We start from the raw sequence: 21,507 nt of genomic DNA on the forward strand, positions 1-21,507 counted from the left end.
GATCTGAAGAGGCGTTAATGGAGAACAAAAATGTTCACGTAAGCCTTTATACCACTGATAAAACACGTCTCCTATCTCTATGAGACTCCAAGCTTTTTCCAGATACTCGTCCAATTTTTCTTCTTGTATCAACATCTGTTATTTATCGTGTTGAATTTGATTGGGATGATCATAGCAATCCTTCTTGATCAATTCCTTAATTTTATCTGACAGGACTGTAGCAAAAACAGGAGACTAAATGTGCTTCTTGTTCTGGCCATCTGGACTTCATCGTTATTTCTTCTTCGTCTTTGTCTTCGTCTCCTTCGTCTCCTTCCACAGTCTCCTCACATTCCATGTCCAAACAATCTCTACTATATAAACATTGATAAAAGCCTTCCATGGCTTCTAATAGTCTAAAATGACTTCTCACAAACTGATAATTGCTATCGTATTATCGAATTCGGCACATATGATGACGTTCACTGACTTATCTGGGGGTATTGGATTCGCAAATTGAAGTTCCACACGAATCTGACCGGATTTTATAGGCTGGAAATGTCCCTCGTCGCTCGTACGAAATACCGTGACTGGTGTTTGTCCCTAACTGACCGGTGGCTTCGTACAGGGACAAATACGATCTCAAATAATTCCTGTCACCAAACTTAGGCTCGAAGGGTCTGGTACACAAGGTCTTGTCATCGCGACTGACTTCAATTTAGGCTACGTTGTAATGTTGAAACTGGAAAGTGTTTTCGTTGTGAAGTCCATTGAAGGCTGAATTTTTGACGATACCAATAATCAAAAGCTTGGGTAACTGTCCTTTCAACAGATGATCTTCGATCATGGAACGCTGTCCAGCAGTAATAGTGAACGTTTTCACTTCCACTCTTCGTATCGGATACTAGGCGGTCGTTCTGCTCAAAGTGTGACTGATGTCATTTCCCACTTTAGGTAACACTTCCACACGACGCACGTAGAGTCTGGCTTCTTAAATGATAGTTTTGTAATCATTGGCATGGGCCATCAATTGGAAAGCAGCAGTGCTACGATTCAGTCTCAGGCGGATATCCACTCCGTTCAGCAAATACATTTCGTGTAACCACATGTCCAAATGCAAACGATCCAACTGTTCTAAACTACGTCCTTGCAGAGTTTTCTTATGACTGTCTTTAAACCCCACATTGTGAGGATCGTGATCGGCTGTCAGGACTGTGTCTTTAAACGTGTTCTCACCCGCTGTGTCAGGTTTCCATACCACGCAAGCATCCAGATGAGTATTCTTGGCTTCTTTTCCGTACGTCAAGAGATTTTCCAGATACGCTCAATAAGGGTAAGTATCCATGCTGCTGCTGACCAGTTTGTTATTCAGGTAGAAGTCCACTTCGCTGAATAAGGAATGCATGAATTGTTGACAGGAGCTACTCTAGCATCGGCTACTGGATTAGTGTTGTCCGTTTTGATCACTTTGACTTTCAAGTACGGGCAACTGCTATTCAGATCGATCTAATCTTCGGGCTGACCACTGATATCAAACACGATGGCAGCTGAATCCATCAAAGAGGAGACGGGATGAAATTCGACCCACTGGGATTCTTGCATGGTCATCATGGTGGGTGGCATAGCAAACAGATCTAGTTCCAACGTGGAACAGGCGCAAGACTCTCAGTGCATAAATTTTCTGTCTCTCTATAATCTAATAGCCAAAAACGTTTAAATCTCGAACAGTTCTTCTTTTCTTAGTCTTTCTAGCTTTTGAAGTGTGAAGTCTTGTGAAAGGGTGTTTCTTCGTCTTTTTCTACCCTGTCCTTGCTGTGGTTTCAGGGAGGCGGGAATGCCTGACTCGCTAGTGCTCAGGGCATTTATAGGAGTTTCTCGTCGACCCAAAAGGTCTTTGCCCGTTTGCAACAAGACATTTTGGCCTGCTCTCAAGAAAGCTTCTTTAGGGTTTTGTTTGTCGATGATGACATTTTGGAGAAATTCTTTGCCTTGTTTCAGTGCGGCATCTTTCAAGGCGTGCAATCCTCGTGTCACTATCGGTTTCAACACCGGAGCCACCGAACGATAGGCCGATTTTAACATATCTCCTAAACCATATCCTCGCTATCGAGGAACGCTTCGGTACACTGGATACATGACTTACAACTCGTTAGAGAACGTTTATGAAAATGGAGTTTCATCGTGACTTTCTCTTTGGAGAATGAAATATTTTGTCCCAGATCTCCTTTCATAACAATGATTACAGTGTCAAAATACGACTTACTGACGGGCAAATAATGAGGATGTACAAATTCGCGGTGAACGTGATAAGTGTTTCCACCTTCCTCGTCAGTGACCGTGGCAGAATCCACTTTGAAAGGAATGACACTCAGTAACGGTACGGAGGTGTGTCCCACCACATTGTACTCAACCACATCGGAGTAAACAAAGATCAAATTCAGTCCTTGGTTCATTTCCACTGGGAAACGAAATAACTTGGTAAAAGAATCGTTATCGGAAATGACTGGTAATTCGTTTTTCTTCATCACTGCCATCCCCGTGTCGATGTCCCCGCCCGAGATGTCAAATAATTCAGGAAAAAATAAAATAGACATGATTTTACCCCCGTCAAATTTCATCAGGAAGCGACGAGCTACTTTGTGGTACTCCAGGGTGACACTTTTTCTGACACTTTCCAAAGCTTTGAGAAACACGACATTAAATCTGGAGGCAATGGTGCTCACCAAATGTTGACCACTAAAATAATACTCTGTGGGAATTATCAAGTGGTAGGTCCACTTTTGAGTCTGTTCATTATAGGTTTTAATCTCATATTTTAAATTATTCAAGTACTTTTGCATTTGCTGGTCATCTTCCACTTGATTGTGCAGGATATTGAGGACTTGGGTCGGGTGAATGATTTCCACTAAAGCCAGTTCTCAATAGGCTTCGTGATCTAATTGGATGGCCTGAGGTAATTTGACAGTATAACAGCACAAAGTGTTACTGGGAAACACGTTCATGGAACTGTCACTGGGTAAGGTTAAGTAAAATTGGTTATAGTGGCTCATAATTTAAGAGTTCTGTGGCTGTCCGAGGGGTTACTGGAAGTCAGAGGAGTATCTCCGCCCAAAATGGGGCTAATGTTGTTGGAGTGGTGACTGGCACTGGCACTGGACACAAGGTTCCCGTTGTTGCTGTTCGAGATGAATTTCAGGGAGGGATTGGGAAGCAGGTAACCGATGCAGCTGTTTAATAAAATGGTCCACAATTGTTTGTCCCCGTGTTGCAAACTCAAATTGGCAATGGCTGCACCGATAACACAATACACCACAAAGATTTAACAGGAAAAGACGATTTGCGTATTAGGCACACGTTCTCCACACCACACCCACAAGGGTTGTTTCTGTAAATCTTGCAGAGAAGAACTGGGTGAAGGAGTGGTCGCAGAAGTGGTAGCAGTAGCTAAAGCTGTGTGGACGGGCATGATGGCCACTTCTTTTTATAGTCGATGATTTGCAAAGGGTCTATCCAAGGATCAAAACTGGTTGGATATCCTTTCCAACGTATTTTAACTTCTTTGAAACGTCATTTGCCTACTTTACGAGTTCTGCGTTCGAGAATTATTTCGATGTCGTACACGTCGTCTTCTTTTTGGTGACATGCTGTAACTCGGGTAAATTAAACGTTCCTTTTAACACTTCACCGTTCGTGTCTTCCAATTTATTGACGGCAGGATGACGGCCATACACTCGTTCGGTGAAACGAAACAATTCGGTGGTCCAGTTAGGTAAATAACCTTTGTCGAAAGTGCATTTGGTTTTGCCAGTGGGCTCCCAATCTCCCACAGCCAACACATCACCTTTCTTGGGGACAGCCACCGTCGGGGACGTACCAAACAGGCGACCAGAGTGTGGTGATGCGTAAAATATTTCTTTTTGGAAAGCTTGGTTCAGAAATTCGGTACCTTTGTCCGTTTGCCATCGAAGAGGGTGACTACCACTTTGTTTCAACACCCGTTGCAGGGTTCGCACTAACTCATTGCTTCGATTTGGAAGTCAATGGCACGATCCAGGCAAATTTGGAATAGACGTCGATGACACAAAACAAATATTTGTAGCCACGATTGTAGCTGGCCAAATGAGAGACATCAGCTAAATCGGCTTGCCATTGATGATCAATGCCTTCCACTTAGGTGCGACTTCTGGAAAACTTGCGTCGAATGGGTTTGTGTAAAGTGTATGTGGCTTGTTCTTGTAACCATCTTTGTACTTGAGGTAAACGGAGTTTTTCAGTCGAGTTTTGGCAGCCCGATACAATCTTTGAACTCCTCCGTAACCTGCAGGATGGGATGGATTGTAATAAATGCTGGCTAACACCTTTTCCATTTTTTTGTTGTTAATATGTGACACACTCTTCGCTGATCCTACCTTGAATGGGGCGAAATGGTGGCTTGGAAACGAATTTAAGTGTCCGATGGGCTACGGGAATAGAAGTCGAAGTTAGTGGCGGAGGTGGTAATGGTCTTCGTTTCTTTTTTCCCTTCTGGTTTCCCTTCTTTCTTTTTCAGCAGGAGTGGACATCATGTTTTTAACCTAAGCTTTCATTTCTTCTCGTTGGGGTGTGGGGGACGGGGTCAACAAGGATGCTGCAATCTTACTAGAAATGGGAGCTACTGACGGTGTTTGAAAAACTTCTCGTATCCCTTCTTCCTCAGGCCTTCGTGTGCTAGCGTCTCTGGTGACCCCTGGGGATGGTAAAAGTGGTGGTGGTGGTGTGGGGGATGGACTTTTCATCAAGGTCTTAAAATCATTCAGAGTGGGTAGAGCTGTTTCGTCTGAAGCTTTCTGGTGAAAGAGTTGCAGTCGTTGCAAGAGTTGTCCGTACTTTTGCGATTTTTCTCTTTCGGACAAATCTTGGCGATTCATCAATGACTGAAATTCGTGTTGTAACTGGGACATCTCGGTCAAATTGGGATTGTGAGGCAAATGCGGGGTCAGCTGTTCTTGCCAACGATGGTATTCCTTCCATCGTTTTCATGGCAATAAAGCTAGTTTTCGTCCTTCCATTCGATGTCAAGGTTTACGTCTATCTTTGTCTCTTTCTCTTTTGACGATTGTGACGGTGTGTACTTCTTTGAGGTGACATCTTTATGGAGTTTAGGAGCACAAAACACTGATACCCCTATTTTGTCGCAGGCCTTTTTTATACTGGAACGCGTCGCCACTGATTATCTTTACGTCGTATCAACTTGAGGACAGGCAACAGACGTCATGCAGGGGTTCGCAACGGACTAAATTGAGCCAGTTCTTGCTGGGACAAATCCGGTAAACTCTGTAACATCCCCGATCTCTCTTTGACTTTAATTTTGGGAGCAGGTACTCTGTGAATAGCTGCCACTGCCACTAAAGAGGAGGGTCCCGCCACTGGAGAAGTTCTTGGAGACACGGGCTTCCATCGTGTCATCAACGGAGAAGTGGATGAACCTGAGTCTACCGGAGGCGCGGTCACCGTCTTTGCAGGTCGCGGTTTGCGAATGTAAGGTTGCGTCCTGGCCGAAGTGCCTCTCTTGCGACTTGTTTTCTGTGAACTTTTCTTTTTCGGATTACTTCTCTGTTTCTTTTTCTGGAGGCTTTTCTTTTTTTGGGGTTGTGACCTGGTCTTGACACCGTTGCTCTTTTTCTTCTTGGGGCTTCTTTTAACTTTTTTCTTGGGGAGAACTTTGGGAGCATTAAGATCCCACCTTAAGAGGGAGCGAATGATGACACCTTCTAGAGTACCGCTCCCTCCAGGTTTCAAAATGATTTGCTTATGGTTTGAGTGTCGATGCGGGGATCGGCCAGTTGGGTCAGAGCTACTTTGTTTCTATCAAAAACGCGTTTGGTTTGATGAGGAATCTGAATGATGCCTTGTAGTAATTGACGTGCTGTCAGCGTAAACCATCGTAAGACTTCTTTGAGACTGGCTTCTAGGACACGAGACCGTATTTGTGGATTTTGTTCGCCACTGATGCCATATAAGCCACGAATCAATTTAACGAGAAGATGAGACTGAAAGGACGTCATGTTGACGCTGTTTGAGACAAACGAAAAGTGTCCGAAGTTTTTATAGATTTTTTGAGGGCAATGACTAAAGATAGGTTCTTGGATGCACTTCTCGCACGCTCGATGAGCCACGCAGAAATTAGGAATGTGAATGCCAGTCTCCTGCATGCATTCGGAATCGAAAAAGATGAAATTGCCTTTCTTCTTGTGGTCCTCAGTTTCCTCTTGTTGGGGTTGGTATTTATGCATGTAGCATTCGTGTTCCAAGTCCACGATTTGGTGACAAATGTAACATCGTTTCTTTCCTGGACATACGTGGGCTTTGGCATTATTGGTACGTATGCCTTGTCCACACGTAGGGCTCAATCTCAGCAGTTGACAAGCACATTTCTGCTGTAAACCTTGCGTCTTTAGATGTTGTTGGTAACAGGCAGGGCTGACAAACGTGCGCTGACAAGCAAGACAATGCACTCTTTCTTGTTCTTTGTCCAGACAGGGTTGAAAGGTCAAACATCCTGAGCATTTCGATCCACAATGCTTGTGATACTCTCGATTGTTATAGCCATAGTCACATTTCTCACAGTAATAACTGTATCCCAGGAATGCGGTGATACTGGTAATTGTATCAAAATGTTCATAGTGATGACATACGTGAATGTATTTTCCTTCCTTTACGTCTTGGACTCGAAACAACAGAGCTCCACGCACTTCTTCAGGGTGCACTTTGAATGTGTAGCGTGGAGCTAGGGCATCTTGCAATATTTGCATCTCAGGAATGCCACAAGGTGTGTCTTTGGACAGGCCGGCTTGTTGCAACAGGAGTTCTGCTTCACTTCCTTGTTTGGCTCGTTCCGATTTTCGAATGTTCTCCCAGGCTCTTTTCCATTCTGCCGTGTCGTTCTTGTTGGCATAGGTTCGTCCCGCCACGATAGCCTTGGCTAAACACATCTAGTCTTGAGGTTGCTAATTCGGACGAGAGTTGTTTTAGTGTTGCAAAAGTCGTCCACCAATAAGACCTTTTTGCGTCCAGTCCCTTGAGGAGGAGAGACGTGGGTCATGTCCAGTGTGGCTTTTCCATCGGTGATGTCAAACTGGTCGTTGGATTGTTGCACGTGTTGAATCTTGTCCATGACTTTGGAAGGGGTCAATTCTGCGGGGCTGCTAAACTCGATCCAAGCAGAGGATTTCAATCCGTCCTGGTGTATGGAAAGTCTCAAGGGATCATCTTGTTTGGCTTGACATTGCCGTTTCAGTGTGGTTAACAAAGAATCCCACATCTCGGTGATTCTCCCTACTCTCTCGAACGGTACGTCGGACTTGAAATCTTTAAACTTCACCGTGTATTTGTAAGCCGTGATTCTAAATTTTTCTAGAGGAGCGCATTTCCGTCTCTCGAATATGATATTACTTTTCAGGGTTTACTAAGGGTGGTGAAGTTTGGTTAGGTACAGACTCTCTGGGTCTGGATTCTGGTTCACTCATGTCATCTTCAAAGTCACAGGCATGAATTTGTGCCAAGACTTCAGCCCTGGTACGAGGCGATATATCACGTTTCTGCCTCTTACTTCTTTCTTCTGGAATAGATGTGATCGTTTCATCTTGACTGAAAAAAGTCAAATGACTTCATGTTAAACACCATGGGTCATTTTATATCCATAGCAGACCAGCGTATATATAAAGGGTGTGTGTCTTGTCCTTCCACTACTCATTTCTCTCTCAAACTGAGCAAAACGATAGAAGAGACTACATAGATCGAACTTTTCATCAGAGCTTTGCGAGGGGTCATCAGAAAAGTTTCTTCAGACAAGCCGACGGATTACTCACCCTCCTTTCGAGATAAAAGTCATAGTACTTGCTATATCTGTAAGAATAAAGGACATTGGTCTTCAGAGTGTCCAGACCGTCAATAAAGCAAAACAGGGGTTAGAAGAGACAAAAGTCAAGATACCCGTTATCATTGTCAAGAAAATGGACATTGGTCTCCAGATTGCCCTAAGAAACAACAGGAGTAAGAAGAAGAAGGAAGGAGTCATGGAGAGGAAGAAGAGGAAGAAAGCAGACAGGTAAAGACACAAAGAGGAGAAGAAAAAAAATAAGAAGGGAAGAAAGTGAGGATGAAGAGGAGGAAAAAGCTGTGAAAGTGAAGAAATTGAAAAAACAGAGAGAGTGAAGACAGGCACAGAAGAAGCTTGTGAACTTTTTAAAGTGCTATGTTGTGAATTGGATTGTAAAATTTGTACCAGAATAGAGTCTATAAAACGTAAGTGTCTCTTGGTTTTGAATTATAGAATAAGAATCTACACTCACGCACTCAAACATTCACACGTACCATAAGGGTAAAAAAAGGGGCTTTTTAAGTTTTAATTGATGTTGGTAATTGAAATACTCTTTTCGAGAGAAATGGGTGGGCCTGAAAAGGGCCTTAGGGTATTTGTTGATTCAAACAATCAACTTTAACTACCTTAAGCCTTTGCCACGGCCAAGGCCTGCTTCTGGACTGCGTACTGTCGATGATGATTTGGTCGAAATCACTAAGGGTGGTATGGTAGGTGTAGTCACAGGGTTGGGCTGTTTAGCTCGGGAAGGTCTTTTTCTTTTCGGTCGTAATAAAGAAGTCTGATACATTTGTTTCAGTCTTCTTAACTCCGCTAAAATGTCTACCAGTACCGTGACCATTTGACTTTCACACCCTTGTTCTTTGCTGCTTCTTCTTGATGTTTCTTTCTTACCTCTTCATCTTACTGCTGTAGGAGAAAAGCTTGTTCTGCTTCCTTTTGCTGATATATACATTTCTCCAATTCTTCTTTCTGTCTCTGTTTAAAATTCTCCACGTGTGGTAAAGAAGGAGAAGGTGGCGAAGGTACTGGTTCGGGAACAAATTCTTGCGAAGTAAGAAAATCCATAAAATCCCAATTTAAATTCACCTCTTCTGGAAGTAAGTCCGGGTTCACTCGGGTAATCGATGCCATTCCATCGCTTTTCGTTGCTACGACCGGTGCACCCCAATTCATCGTCTTCTGAGTTTCCGTCATGTTTGAAAACTGTCGCATGGATTGACAGCGCACAGACGCTAATGACTCTATATAGGGAATGTGACGTCACAGACTGACCTCTTCGGATTGGACATGGGGTGACTGAATTTTGTAACGTGTGTTTGGATTGGTCAATGAACTCAATCCGTTTCGATCGTCCCTTTCCCTATAAATAAACGTAGTTCGCTGCATTCCTTCACCTGTCATCGTCACCAAGATGTGGACCAACGTGGAATCCTCTACTCTAGTCTCTTCAATGCTGTTCCGGTCGGACTTACCGATGTATGTCCGATCATCGTGGACTATCGTCAGGATGACAGATACAAGCATTTGGAAGAAAAGAATCTACGTGGAGAGGCAAGGTTGTTTAAAGAGGGTTTTAATTTACGGACCAGAAGTGAGACAAAGTTTAAGGGAAGGAAGAAGACCCAAGTATTGCCCTCTATGTTAACATGGAATAAAGTTAACATAAACCCAAAGGCCCTTGTCAGGGCCCCTCCTATATCTCGAAAAGAAATTGACTTTCCTGCCTCAAATTTTTTTAAAAAACTGTTGTATCAGTGTTATGTCTGTTGTCTATTGTCTGTGTTATATCCATCTCCCATGTTCAATTTCCATTGTCCCTAGACAGACGAACCATGTTGAATTTCCTTTGTCCCTAGACAGACCCACCATGTTCAATTTCCATTGTCCCTAGACAAGCTCAATCCCTGTTAAATTTCCCCATGTTAAATTCCCATTGTCACTAGAGTGCATATACCTTATTGTAATAGTAAAATCCCATTGTCCCTAGGCTACCCCACGTTACTACTCATGGGTGACATCATGGTGTTTATAGAGATAAAAGAGTTTATAGAGACATTAGCGTTTTAATGGGACAAAAGGATGTATGGGGATAAACAAAACATAGACAAAAGAAACACTTATACAAGACAAGGACGAAAACATCTGGTAAGAGTAGAAGAGTATACCATTGTGACATGTTGTCGTGGGTCTTCAAATTTGTGATTGGCGAATAAGTAAATAAAAACACTGAGCCTCAAGATATTATTCCTCTATTTATTGTTCTCTGCATTATATTATAATGCATTTAATTTGCAGTTTAAATCAGATGACTTCAGGAAACGATAGATAAACATACACCATGCAGATTCTAGTGTATGAAAGGCGGTTATTCTGGCATCGTGTTAATACAGAAAAAAATGTTTGCGATGGCATATACATGTTCTATTGTTGAGAACTTGATGTATATATGTTGCACAAAGTGTAAATCAACATGGAAGATACATCCATGGAACTCATTCTGCCACCTGTGCCTTTCAACAGAAACTTACCAGAAAGAATAAAAGAAATTCATATGTAACCACATGTGACGAGGAGGGTAGCGCTGGGATGGTCACTGAAAATGGACAACCAACATGAGTATGAAAGTACATGACGATCTCAGACGTTTTAATCAATTCCCAGTGTTCCATTTAAAAGTAATAAATGGTCGACATCAAAGTTTTCAAGTTAAGCCAATTGCGACTTTTTGACTCTTATTTGCTACCATAGATTCAATTTCTTGACAATACTGTGATCATGTAATCTAATTCTTCCATAACATCATTGAACAGGGTTATTAGAAACACCAAAATACACTACACAAAAAATGCACATATGTTGTACCATAATAATTATGAAAATAAATGTATTACAATTTGAATAATGATATAAAAGCACAAAAAAAAAATGATTTCGGTGATTTTTATAAGGATTGTTAATATTTGTATAGGGATTGTTAATATTTTTCTAGTTATGGCTCTAGTCATGCAAATCATAATATCTGGCTGTACACCAATATATACACCCAAAAGCTATAAATAATTGTGCATTTCGGTTTGTGTTTCGTGTTTCGGTGTATTTCTGTTTTTGAGCGTATTTCGGTTTTCCTAGTAACCGCATTGGACAGTATCAAACGACAAACTGGATACATGATTTGTTACAGTGATAGTAATTTTGAGTTGATATAGCTTCCATTTGAGAACATGATGTTCGGGCATTATTTGGAAACAATGATATTCATGGGTGTTTTTGTTAACATATCGAGCATCGCATTGGTCTTCTCTTCCGTAAACTTCGTTTGACAGCGGGACCGTACATCAAGACTCTCCTCAGTCATTATTTCCTCTCGACATAAATATTCTCTTCCAAATAGCCTTATCTGTTATCTTAGTGATAGCCCATGATGATTTCACATACATGTACTTGTACCTTCTGAACAGCATCTCCGAAATTAGAGCAGACGACTCAACGTTTGTTTGTCTTATCATGGGAACAAATAAATTCACTAGGCGAGCCAATGATATTTATAGTCTAAGGTCGGATCGAAATCGAATGACAAGTTTCACCAATCCAAAAGCGCGTTATAAACTTCAGTCAGAGCTAGGGGCCTCTCTTCCAATCTTCCACTGACATGCACTTTGTAGGAGCGTTTGCGTCTGTGCTTACTGACCCGATGCGACATAGTTTGAGAATGGCGGCAACTAAGAAGATCATGTGTTGGGGTGACGGGGAGTGATGGTATGGCAGCTACCAAAACAACCACGGTTCAACTTCCAAAAGAGAATAGTTTTAATTGGGATCTAGTTAATTTTCTTTTCTCTTCACTAGAATTTATACCGGCTCCAACACTTTAAACGCATTCTTCTTCCTGAACTAGGGTATACACTTTCAGACAGAGACATAAAGAAGAATTATATAATTTTTTACAAAAGCGGAACAAAGTTTTGTCATTCAACGGCAGCAGCATGAAGAGGAAATATGAAACTATAGGAAGAAGAAGAGAAGTGAAGATGAAAAGGAGAAAAGAAGGACGATGAAAGTCAAACGGTGACGTTGCTACTAGACATTTTGTCTCCTATTAAGGTATCTGAGACAAATGTATCAGACTTCTTTAACTCGACCGAAGAGAAAAAGACTTTCTCGGGCAAAACTTTCCAACTTAGTCACCACTACCTTTACGTTGACTATCCCTGAGAGGCCATCAGTAGGAGCAATCACTATCAAATCATCCATAGCAGCAGGTGAAGATGTAGTACTTTGCCGTGGCAAGGGTATAAGACAGTTAAAGCTTATCTTCTCCAGCTCATGAGTTTGTTAAAAAACAAATACCTAACGGTTCTCTTCAGGGCCACTCATTTCTTTAGAAAAGAAAGATTAATCAAAGATTGCCAAATCAAGTAAAACTCGAATTATGTAGAACTCAGATCCATTTTCCTATCATGTTTGAATGAAATACGTGTATGCGTGCGTTTTTATAGGTCTTTGTTACAAAAATCAAGACCAAGAGGCACTTAGATTTTTCTTTTTGGTACATTCTCTCTTTTTGAAAAGCACAATGCAAATTCAAAACACAACACCAAAAGTCCTTTTTCTTCTTATTTCACTCTCTCTTTTTCCATTTATACTTCTTCCAATGGATCTTAGACCCTATTGACGACACTTGGAGCCAAGAGGACATTGAACATAATGGAGACTGCAATCGTTGTTCTCCGAGCCCTAGAGAGCTATAACGGGTCCTGGGGTAAGAATCACCAGGGTCTCTCCTAGTTTTTGTTCAAATGGAATTTTTCTTTAATAAAATTAAAATTTGCTGTTCGGCCCGGGTCTTCTTACTGGCCCGCGCATGCGTTATAGGCGCAAACGACTCTAATGCAATATAAGTAATTCTATCTACATTCATTCAAGGCTGAGACGTAGGAGAAGCCAAATTGGAGCACCAGCTGTAGTAAAGAGAGACATATCAATTTGCCGAAATAGTTATGTGTGTGTTTGTTTGTTTGTGTACATATGAGTATTTTTATAAACCAAAATAATTCGCTTTCCCTTCTCAGATGTGTGCTTGTTTGTGAGGGTTTGATGGGGTGTCTATAAACACTAACCAGCTTTGCTTTTGTGATAGTGTGTGTTTGGTATGTTAGAATGTGAGGGTCTGTATTTGAGGGTTTAGTTTATTAACACTTACTACCCTTACTTGTATGATGGAGTATAGTTTAGATCGGTTCTTTGATTGCATTTTATCTTTATCAAAAAATATTTTTCTTTGTACAATATGTGTTGCATGGTGTGTTTGTATATTTTTATTAAAAACGTTGAAAGAGAGTTTCTTTTACGTCCACGCTACTATCTCGTTTTTATGTTTTGTATGTGATTTGTGGTTTTGTGGGAGTTGTAGTTTTCCTTCACGTTCGTACTTCAGATATATCAAATACACATTTGTCCGTCCATCACCCTCGTTGACTCGACAACACTAAAGTTATGCCAGTGATTTATTTAGAAGAAGCATGACATTGGATGGTTGATGTGGAATAGCTTTTAGAAAACAACAGAAGCATATTGGAGTTACCGAGTTACAAAACACCATGTGACAAAACAACTGTCAGCTCCAAAAAATCTAGGGGCTTGTAAAAAAAATGACGGAGAAAGAAGAGCTGAAGATGAAAGGACTCTTTACATATGAAAATTGTAGAGTTGGTAAACTGAAGGAGACTGCGGATGGTGTGGCAGAAGTAAATTATATTTGTTTACAATAGATAGATGCCTGGGTCGGTTGGTTTTACCAAGACTTACACAGTGTAAGAAGAGGGACAGCCGCCTTAAAGAGAGCTGATGTTTTAGTGAGGAAAGTGAAGAAGGAGGAAGTGGCAAAGATCAAGGCTGACTGGGCGTTGGAGAAAAAGGGAAAAGAAAATGAGAAGTAAAACAGACTTTGAGAGATTGAATACTAACTTGATGAAGTTTCATAACAAATTTAGAAGGATTGGGCATCCAGACTGGATACCTGAGGATGGAAAGAAAGATGGTAAGAAGAAGAATAATTTCATCCAAAAACTGAAAATATGTTGAAAGATCTGAAGGAAACAAATAAGAAAGTCAACGCTCCTTTCAATATTACTCGCATGCCTCGAAAAGATATATTCTTTTACTTTTGCCTCCCGAAATAAAATTGTCTTTGTGTTGTAATTATTTTGTTGGTGAATATGTTATTGGTCGCCATAACCATTTTCTGCACAAAAAAACGCTTCTGTCCATATAAACTCTTTTGTGGCTATAAACTCATGATGTCATCCATAATAAATGTCCCATGGTCCCTACAAATAGTTTTCCCTTTTGAATGGAAAATCCCATTGTCCCCCAAGTATCCCATATTGGTACTGATGATGCCTAACTTCTGTTTATTGGACGAGGACAGATTAAGTAGTATGGGTATGCATGTACGTTGTCTTCCTACAATCATTTATTTAGCTCCTTTTCCGATTTCATTCCTCTTCTCTCATATTCAGACAATGACTGGTCGATTTCCTTCTAAACTTTACATTTGAAAACGGCTGAAATGGTTTGGATATAGCATGACAATTGTCAGCCCGAAGTTTGATAAATAATGGGCACGTTTGTTTTTGATTTTTGAAGAATAAGAAAACGTATAGGTTTATCTTTCAGACTTTTCAACGAACTTTAAAGAAATATTGTTTTAAAGCAACCATTGTTTATAGGAAAATAAATTTGTTTATGATATTTCAAATGTAACTGCAAATACATTTTGGAAACATATTTTAAAAGTTACCAAGAGGAGTGTGAAGGACATTGGCCAATTTTAACAAGCACTAGAAGCCAGGTTTACTACACATCCCTTATTTTGCTATCACATACATCACAAGAGCTATGCAAGAGACCCCGCAAATACTTCAACAAAGAATACCTAGCTAATAAATGTGCTGGCGGTAAGACCATACGATAAAGCTGTTGATTTAACACATTGTATTATGGTATTGTCATTAGCAGCAGTAGAATTGAAATGAGAGATTTCCAAAGTATTGTGGACAAAATATTTACGATTATCAAGAATAATGTTTTCAAGATGGTTATAATACACTCAGCCAAACATGAGCTTGCCTTGTCCAACTAAGCTCAGAGCGCAATACATTTTTTTCTCAAGATTCTTGCTGTTTTAATTATAATGCCAATCAAGAAGGATGGTAAGAAGAAAATTAATTTCATCCAAAACCTGAGAATATGGTTGAAGAACTGAAGGAATTATAACAAAACATTCAACGCCCTTTCCAAGGCCACTCGCATGCTTCGAAAAGATATAGTCTTTAACTCTTGCATCCCGAAATAAAATTGTTTTTGTGTTGTAATTATTTTGTTGGTGTGTTTTTCTTTTTTCCCATAACCATTTTGTGACTATAAAACGCTTCTGTCCCTATAAACTCGTTTGTCGCTGTAAACCCCGTGACGTCATTTATAATAAATTTCACATTGTTCCTATAAATAGTTTACGCTTTTCAATCGATAGTCCCATTGTCCCCCAAGTATCCCATATTAGCACTGACGATGCCCAACTTCTATTTAATCCACGAGGCCAGAATAAGTAATATGGATATACGTATATGTTGTCTTTCTACAATAATTTATTTAGGTCTATTTCCGATTTCATTCCTTTTCTCTCATATGCACACAATGACTGACCAATTTGTTTCTAAACTTTACATTTGAAAATGGCTGAACTGATTTGGATATACTCTAACAATTGTCAGCATGAAATATGATAAATAATTGGAACGTTTTTTGGTTTTTGAAGAATTAGAAATATTTAAGTTTTCTTTCGGACTTTCAACCAAAGTTAAAGAAATATCGTTTTGAAGCAAAAGTTGTTAATTGTAAACTTCCAATTATCAAGAAGTGGAAGGATTTTCTGCAGTACAAAGGAATTAGACTGGTAGAGGATATAACCAGGCTGAATACTGAACTTATCAATAAATTATCCAGGCATCAAGAAATTGACAGTGCATGGTACTTTAATGGATCTGTGTATGGTAAAATCAAATCAGGAAAAAGGATAAAATTTGACATCTATGATGAAATTGATGAGAAAATTAGATATAAGTGTAATATGCAATTCTGTGAACTTATGACATTGACCGAACAGGTATGTGAACTTTCGTTTTTATACTCCTTTTCTACTCTAATTTGTTTTAATATTTTGTTTATAAGACATTTCTTTCCCTCACCAATTTTATCCTTAATTAATATGTTTGTTTATTCGCTGGTCCACTGTTATATCTCTCCTTAATAAATTCTCTCACTAGTTTATAAATCATCTTTCTCTCTTATACTCTCATATACATATTTACTCAGTTGTTTACTCACTTTTCTCAACATTACTCTTCCACGATAAATCTCTCAGTCTCACATTTTTTGCTCATACATTCAATCACCCACCACTTCCATGTATGCGCTCTTTCACCCTTTCTTTTTCTTCCCTTTTACCCCTTCTTTCATTCATTAAGTTGTACTTTATATTCTTTTTAATCTGTGCCGTTTGGTTTACAAAACTGTCTTAGCTCCGGAAAGGTCTGTCAGAGGTGCATAAGAGTTATTGCAAATGGAGTTGTTTCACTTGTTGTCCATAGTATACTGTATCAATGTTAAACGCAGCCAAAGCTACAGCATTTACCGTAACACCATGGATGATTTTATTATGAATGTTTGTATTCTGCGTGAGTGTGAGTGTGAAAGCCATGCATATGATAAACTCAAGGTGATAATTACTTCATACATTCCTGTACAAGAATATGTATGTGTAAAATTTCTGCTGTTTTCATGGATAATAACATAAAAATTATATCTATTACTGTTAGAGGCCTGCAAGGTTCAGTCTTAAAACGAAGGGATATTTTCCACTGGGTAAAACAAAAGAATGTATCTATAATATGCTTGCAAGAAACTCATAGTACAAAGAACGATGAAATATATTGGGCAGCTGAATGGGGATACAAATGTATATTAAGCCACTGCTCTAGTAAGAGTGCTGGGGTTGCAATATTTTTTTAGAAATACTTTTGAATTTATAATTCATAGAAAAAGATGTGACAGTCAAGGGAGATTTATTATTTTAGATATTACAATTTATGGCAACAGAATAACCCTCGTGAATTTGTATGGTTATAATGATGATAATCCTAGCTTTTTTAGAAAGTTAAAGGAGGAGACTTTATTTTTTGAGAACTCATCAGTTATAATGTGCGGGTACTGGAATACTGTTCAAGACTTAGATTTGGATGCTTATAATATTTTACATGACAAACACCAACAGTCTAGGGCAGCAATTCAAGACCTGAAAAACGAATTGGAATTAATTGATCCCTGGCGAAATTCCAACCAAGACTTAAAGATGTATACCTGGAGGCAAAAATCTCCCTTGAAACAAAGTAGACTAGATTACTTTCTTGTATCGGATGACATTCATATGAATACAGCTGATGCATGTATCTTACCAGGGTACAAGACTGATCATTCAGCTATTGTTTTGAGTGTGGCGTTTTCAACGTTTCCAAGGGGAAAAGGATACTGGAAATTTAATACCCAACTGTTGAGGAACATTGAGTATACTGATTTGGTCAAAACGTGTATAACTGACACTGTAATGAATATTATGTAGGGGGAAATAAAGATGGCTCTCTCTGTGTTTCTCTTTCCTGTAACGACCAAATGTTCTTTGAAATTTTCAAAATGAAAATAAGATCTGAAACTATATGTTATTCTATTGGGAAATCAAAAGAGAAACGGGAAAAATTAAAGAAAATTGAGCAGGAAATAATAGAAATTCAGGGGGGACTGTCGAATAACATAAATGGGGAAATTCTGGAAAATTTAGAGAGAAAAAAGCAGAATTAGAGGAATCTAGGACAAAATACATAGAAGGTGTTATATTAAGATCTAAAGCTAGATGGTATGAATTTGGGGAAAAAAGCACAAAGTACTTTTTAAATCTTGAAAAAAGAAACTATGTTAATAAGACAATAAAGGAAATTATTTTAGATGATGGGACAAATATATCTGACCAAATAGATATTTTAGAAGCACAAAAACAGTTTTATATGGAATTGTTCAAAAGTAGAATTGCTCAGCTTGATGACGAGGCTACTCAAGAAACTCGAAATAGATTTTTTAATCGCAATATTAAACTTAGTCGAGAGGAAAGAGAATCATGCGAGGGTCTGCTTACAATTAACGAATTCGGTATGTCTCTAAAACGGATGGAAAATGGAAAAAGTCCTGGCTCGGATGGATTCACTGTAGAGTTCTATAAATTCTTTTGGAAGTCTCTGGGGGGATTTATATGTAGATCAATAAATTACGGATATACTGTAGGAAAACTTTCAGATTTTCAGACTCAAGGAGTCATCACATGTCTACCAAAGGAGGAAAAAGACAGAAGATATTTTAAAAACTGGAGACCTATATCACTTTTAAATACTGATTATAAGATTGCTTCGGGAGCAATTGCAGCTAGAATTAAAAAGGTTCTTCCATCAATAATCAGCGATACTCAGAAAGGATATATGAATGGTAGATTCATTGTAGAAAACACCAGACTATTATATGATATCATGGACCAACTTGAGAATGAAAACAGATATGGTTTATTATTGTTAATAGATTTCGAAAAAGAATTTGACTCAATTAACTGGATCTTTGTGGAAGAAGCTCTACAATCTTTTAATTTTGGTGATTCCGTTTGTAAGTGGTTTAAACTGTTTTGTAATGACTCTAATAGTTGTGTTATAAATAATGGACATATGTCATCTTTTTTTAGACTTGAAAGAGGATGTCGACAAGGAGATCCCCTTGCACCTTATTTGTTTATCATTGGGGTTGAGATTTTAGCTATAACTTTAAGGCAAAATGTGGATGTACGGGGAGTAATCTTTGACGCCAGTGAATATAAATTGGGTCAGTATGCCGAAGACGCTTTTATTCTTCTTGATGGATCTAGTTTTTCTCTTGAAGCAACTATGAATATCTTGCAAGGTTTTTCTCTATTATCGGGACTTAAATGTAACATAACAAAAACAAAAGCTATTTGGATTGGAAACAGGAAATTTTCTAATGAAAGAATATGTCCCGAAATGGGCCTAATTTGGTCCTCTTCTAACTTTACACTCCTTGGCATAGAATTTTCTCCAGATTTACAACAGATGGTGGAAATTAATTATGTGAAGAAACTAACAAAGGCAAAACGAATACTGGCAAGCTGGAGTCAAAGACATCTGTCAATAGTTGGTAAACTAATTGTTGTAAAGACTCTTGTTCTGCCCATATTCATACATCTTTTTTCAGCACTTCCTAACCCATCAGCAAAAGTTGAAGCAGAACTAAATCGCACGTTATTTAAATTTGTATGGGGTGGAAAAGTAGAGAGAATAAAACGTGATATACTAGTTTCCCCAGAAAACGAGGGAGGACTAAATATGATACACATATTTTCATTCATTAGGTATATTAAGATAAGATGGGTTAAAAGATTGCTGGAAAAGGAAGATGGAACGTGGCAGAACTTAGTCAATACAACTATACTCAGAAATAAAAAGGATATTTGGAATTTAGGGAGAAGGAAATTAGAAGAATTTAGTAAGTTCATTAAAAACACTTTTTGGAGAGATGTAATTTTGGCAGTATCTAAATGGAAAGAAGAATCGCAAAGTCCTAACGAGTATCTATCCATGAGTATTTTAAATTTTGTCCCCCCTAAAATGATTTATCAATACAAATCCTGGACAGAAGCTGGTTTTGAAATTCTGAACGATCTAGTAGATGATCACGGTAATTTAATACCTTTTGAGATAATAAAACAAAAAACTGGAAGCGATGATTTCTTGAAATACTTCTCCTTAATATCCAGAATTCCTAAAGCATGGAAAGATGCCATAAAAAAACCACCTAGTACATAATAATTTTGATAAGCAGGAGGATAAAATAACGAACTTGCGAAAACAAGATTCACTCAAGTTTGTTTACAAAGATCTTTTACAGGAAGCTAAAAGGCAACACACTGCGAAGCAAGAAACTTGGATGCAAGTATTAAATAAAAATATAAGTAGTGAGGAGTGGTCTGATATATATAGCCGGGCAAAATGCTGTACCAAGGATACCAAGTTGATCTCTTTTAACTTTAAATTAATCCATAGAATAATCACTACTAATGATTTTCTTAAAAGAATTAACATATTTGATGACAACAAATGTACTTTCTGTAAGAGCGAAACTGAAAGTATTGAGCATCTCTTTTATGACTGCAGTATTACTTCACAGTTTTGGTACCGTTTTATTTAAGTTTTTGCACCTTTTTGCCCAAATATTGTACATCTGTCCAAAAAAGAAACATTTTTAGGAAGTGAACAACTGGACAGTTTGGGTAATTTTCTGCTTATTTTGGCAAAATATTATATTTATACTTGCAGATTCACTATGAAAAATCTTTCCATTTTTGCTTTTAAGCAAATAGTTGCAATGCATAAGAACATTGAAAAATACACTGCTAAGGTAAATAAAAAAGAGGACCAATTTCTTCAAAAATGGACCTCAACAATGAAGATTTAACTTGTCTCTGACTTGATGGTAAACAGGAACAAAATATTGTAATATCGCAAAGGCCATGTCACCTAGATTGTGTGCCATATGCATGTGTATATGCGTGTGTGTGTGTGTGTGTGTGTGTGTGTGTGTTTTCTTTTCTACTTTCTCTGTAGATTATATTTATTATCCCTAGATTATCTGATAACCAGAAATGTTTGATTGTAAGGTGACCCTGGGATGGTTCCCCGACCCATTGGTCAACCTATTACGGGGTTAATTAAAAAAAATAAAAATAAAAAAAATTGTTAATTAGAAAATAAATTTGTTTATGATGTTTTAAATGTAACGGCAAATACATTTTGGAAACATATTTTAAGAGTTACCAAGGGGAATGTGGCTCAACTTTAATATAAGCGCTAGAAGACAGGTTTACTACACGTCCCTTATTTTGGCAATCACATACATAAAGAAAAGGTATCCAATGCCCATCTCTATGATATAAACCATAAATACGAACAATTTATATTCGTATTGTTTACTTATCTCCCACTTAGTCGTCGTTGTTAAGAAAATCGATATTTATATTTGAAATGAAAAGATTTTGAATATTTAGATTGTCTTACCTTAGAAACACAACGGCTATGCAATATACCCTGGAAATGCTTCAACAAAGAATGCCTGGTTAACAAGTGTTCTGGAGGTCATACCGTACTAAAAAACGGTTGACTGAAGACATTGCATTATGGTATCGTCATTAGCAATAGTGGTATTGATATTATATATCCTAGGCCACCTGCTATACATTTTACTTTTGTTTTCGATTTCCAAAGTATTGTAGACAAAATATTCATGAATATTAAGAATAATATTTTTATTGTGGCTATGATAATATAATATAATATAATATAATATAATATAATATAATATAATATAATATAACATAATATAATATAATGTAATATAATATAATATAATATAATGATACACACAACCAAACATGAGCATGCCTTGTCCAAGTGCCTACAGAGCCCAAGAAGATCTTTAAGATTCTTACTGTTTAAATTATAATGCCA

The 21,507-nt window shown here is 38.4% G+C and overlaps 1 protein-coding gene across 1 annotated transcript in view; it reads right to left on the reverse strand.

Moving 5' to 3' along the window:
* Positions 1-21,191, reverse strand: part of LOC149786157 (cornifelin homolog B-like) — a 33,850-nt gene extending 12,659 nt beyond the window's left edge. The window contains exon 1 of the mRNA XM_089978154.1: positions 21,058-21,191. The gene's annotated coding sequence lies outside the window, so the exon portion shown is untranslated. The remainder of the gene's footprint in view (positions 1-21,057) is intronic.
* Positions 21,192-21,507: the final 316 nt, after the last annotated feature.

Source organism: Sinohyriopsis cumingii, chromosome 12 (assembly GCF_028554795.1).
Source record: "Sinohyriopsis cumingii isolate HCF-2022 chromosome 12, ASM2855479v2, whole genome shotgun sequence".
In the NCBI taxonomy this organism is placed as follows: Eukaryota; Metazoa; Mollusca; class Bivalvia; order Unionida; family Unionidae; genus Sinohyriopsis; species Sinohyriopsis cumingii.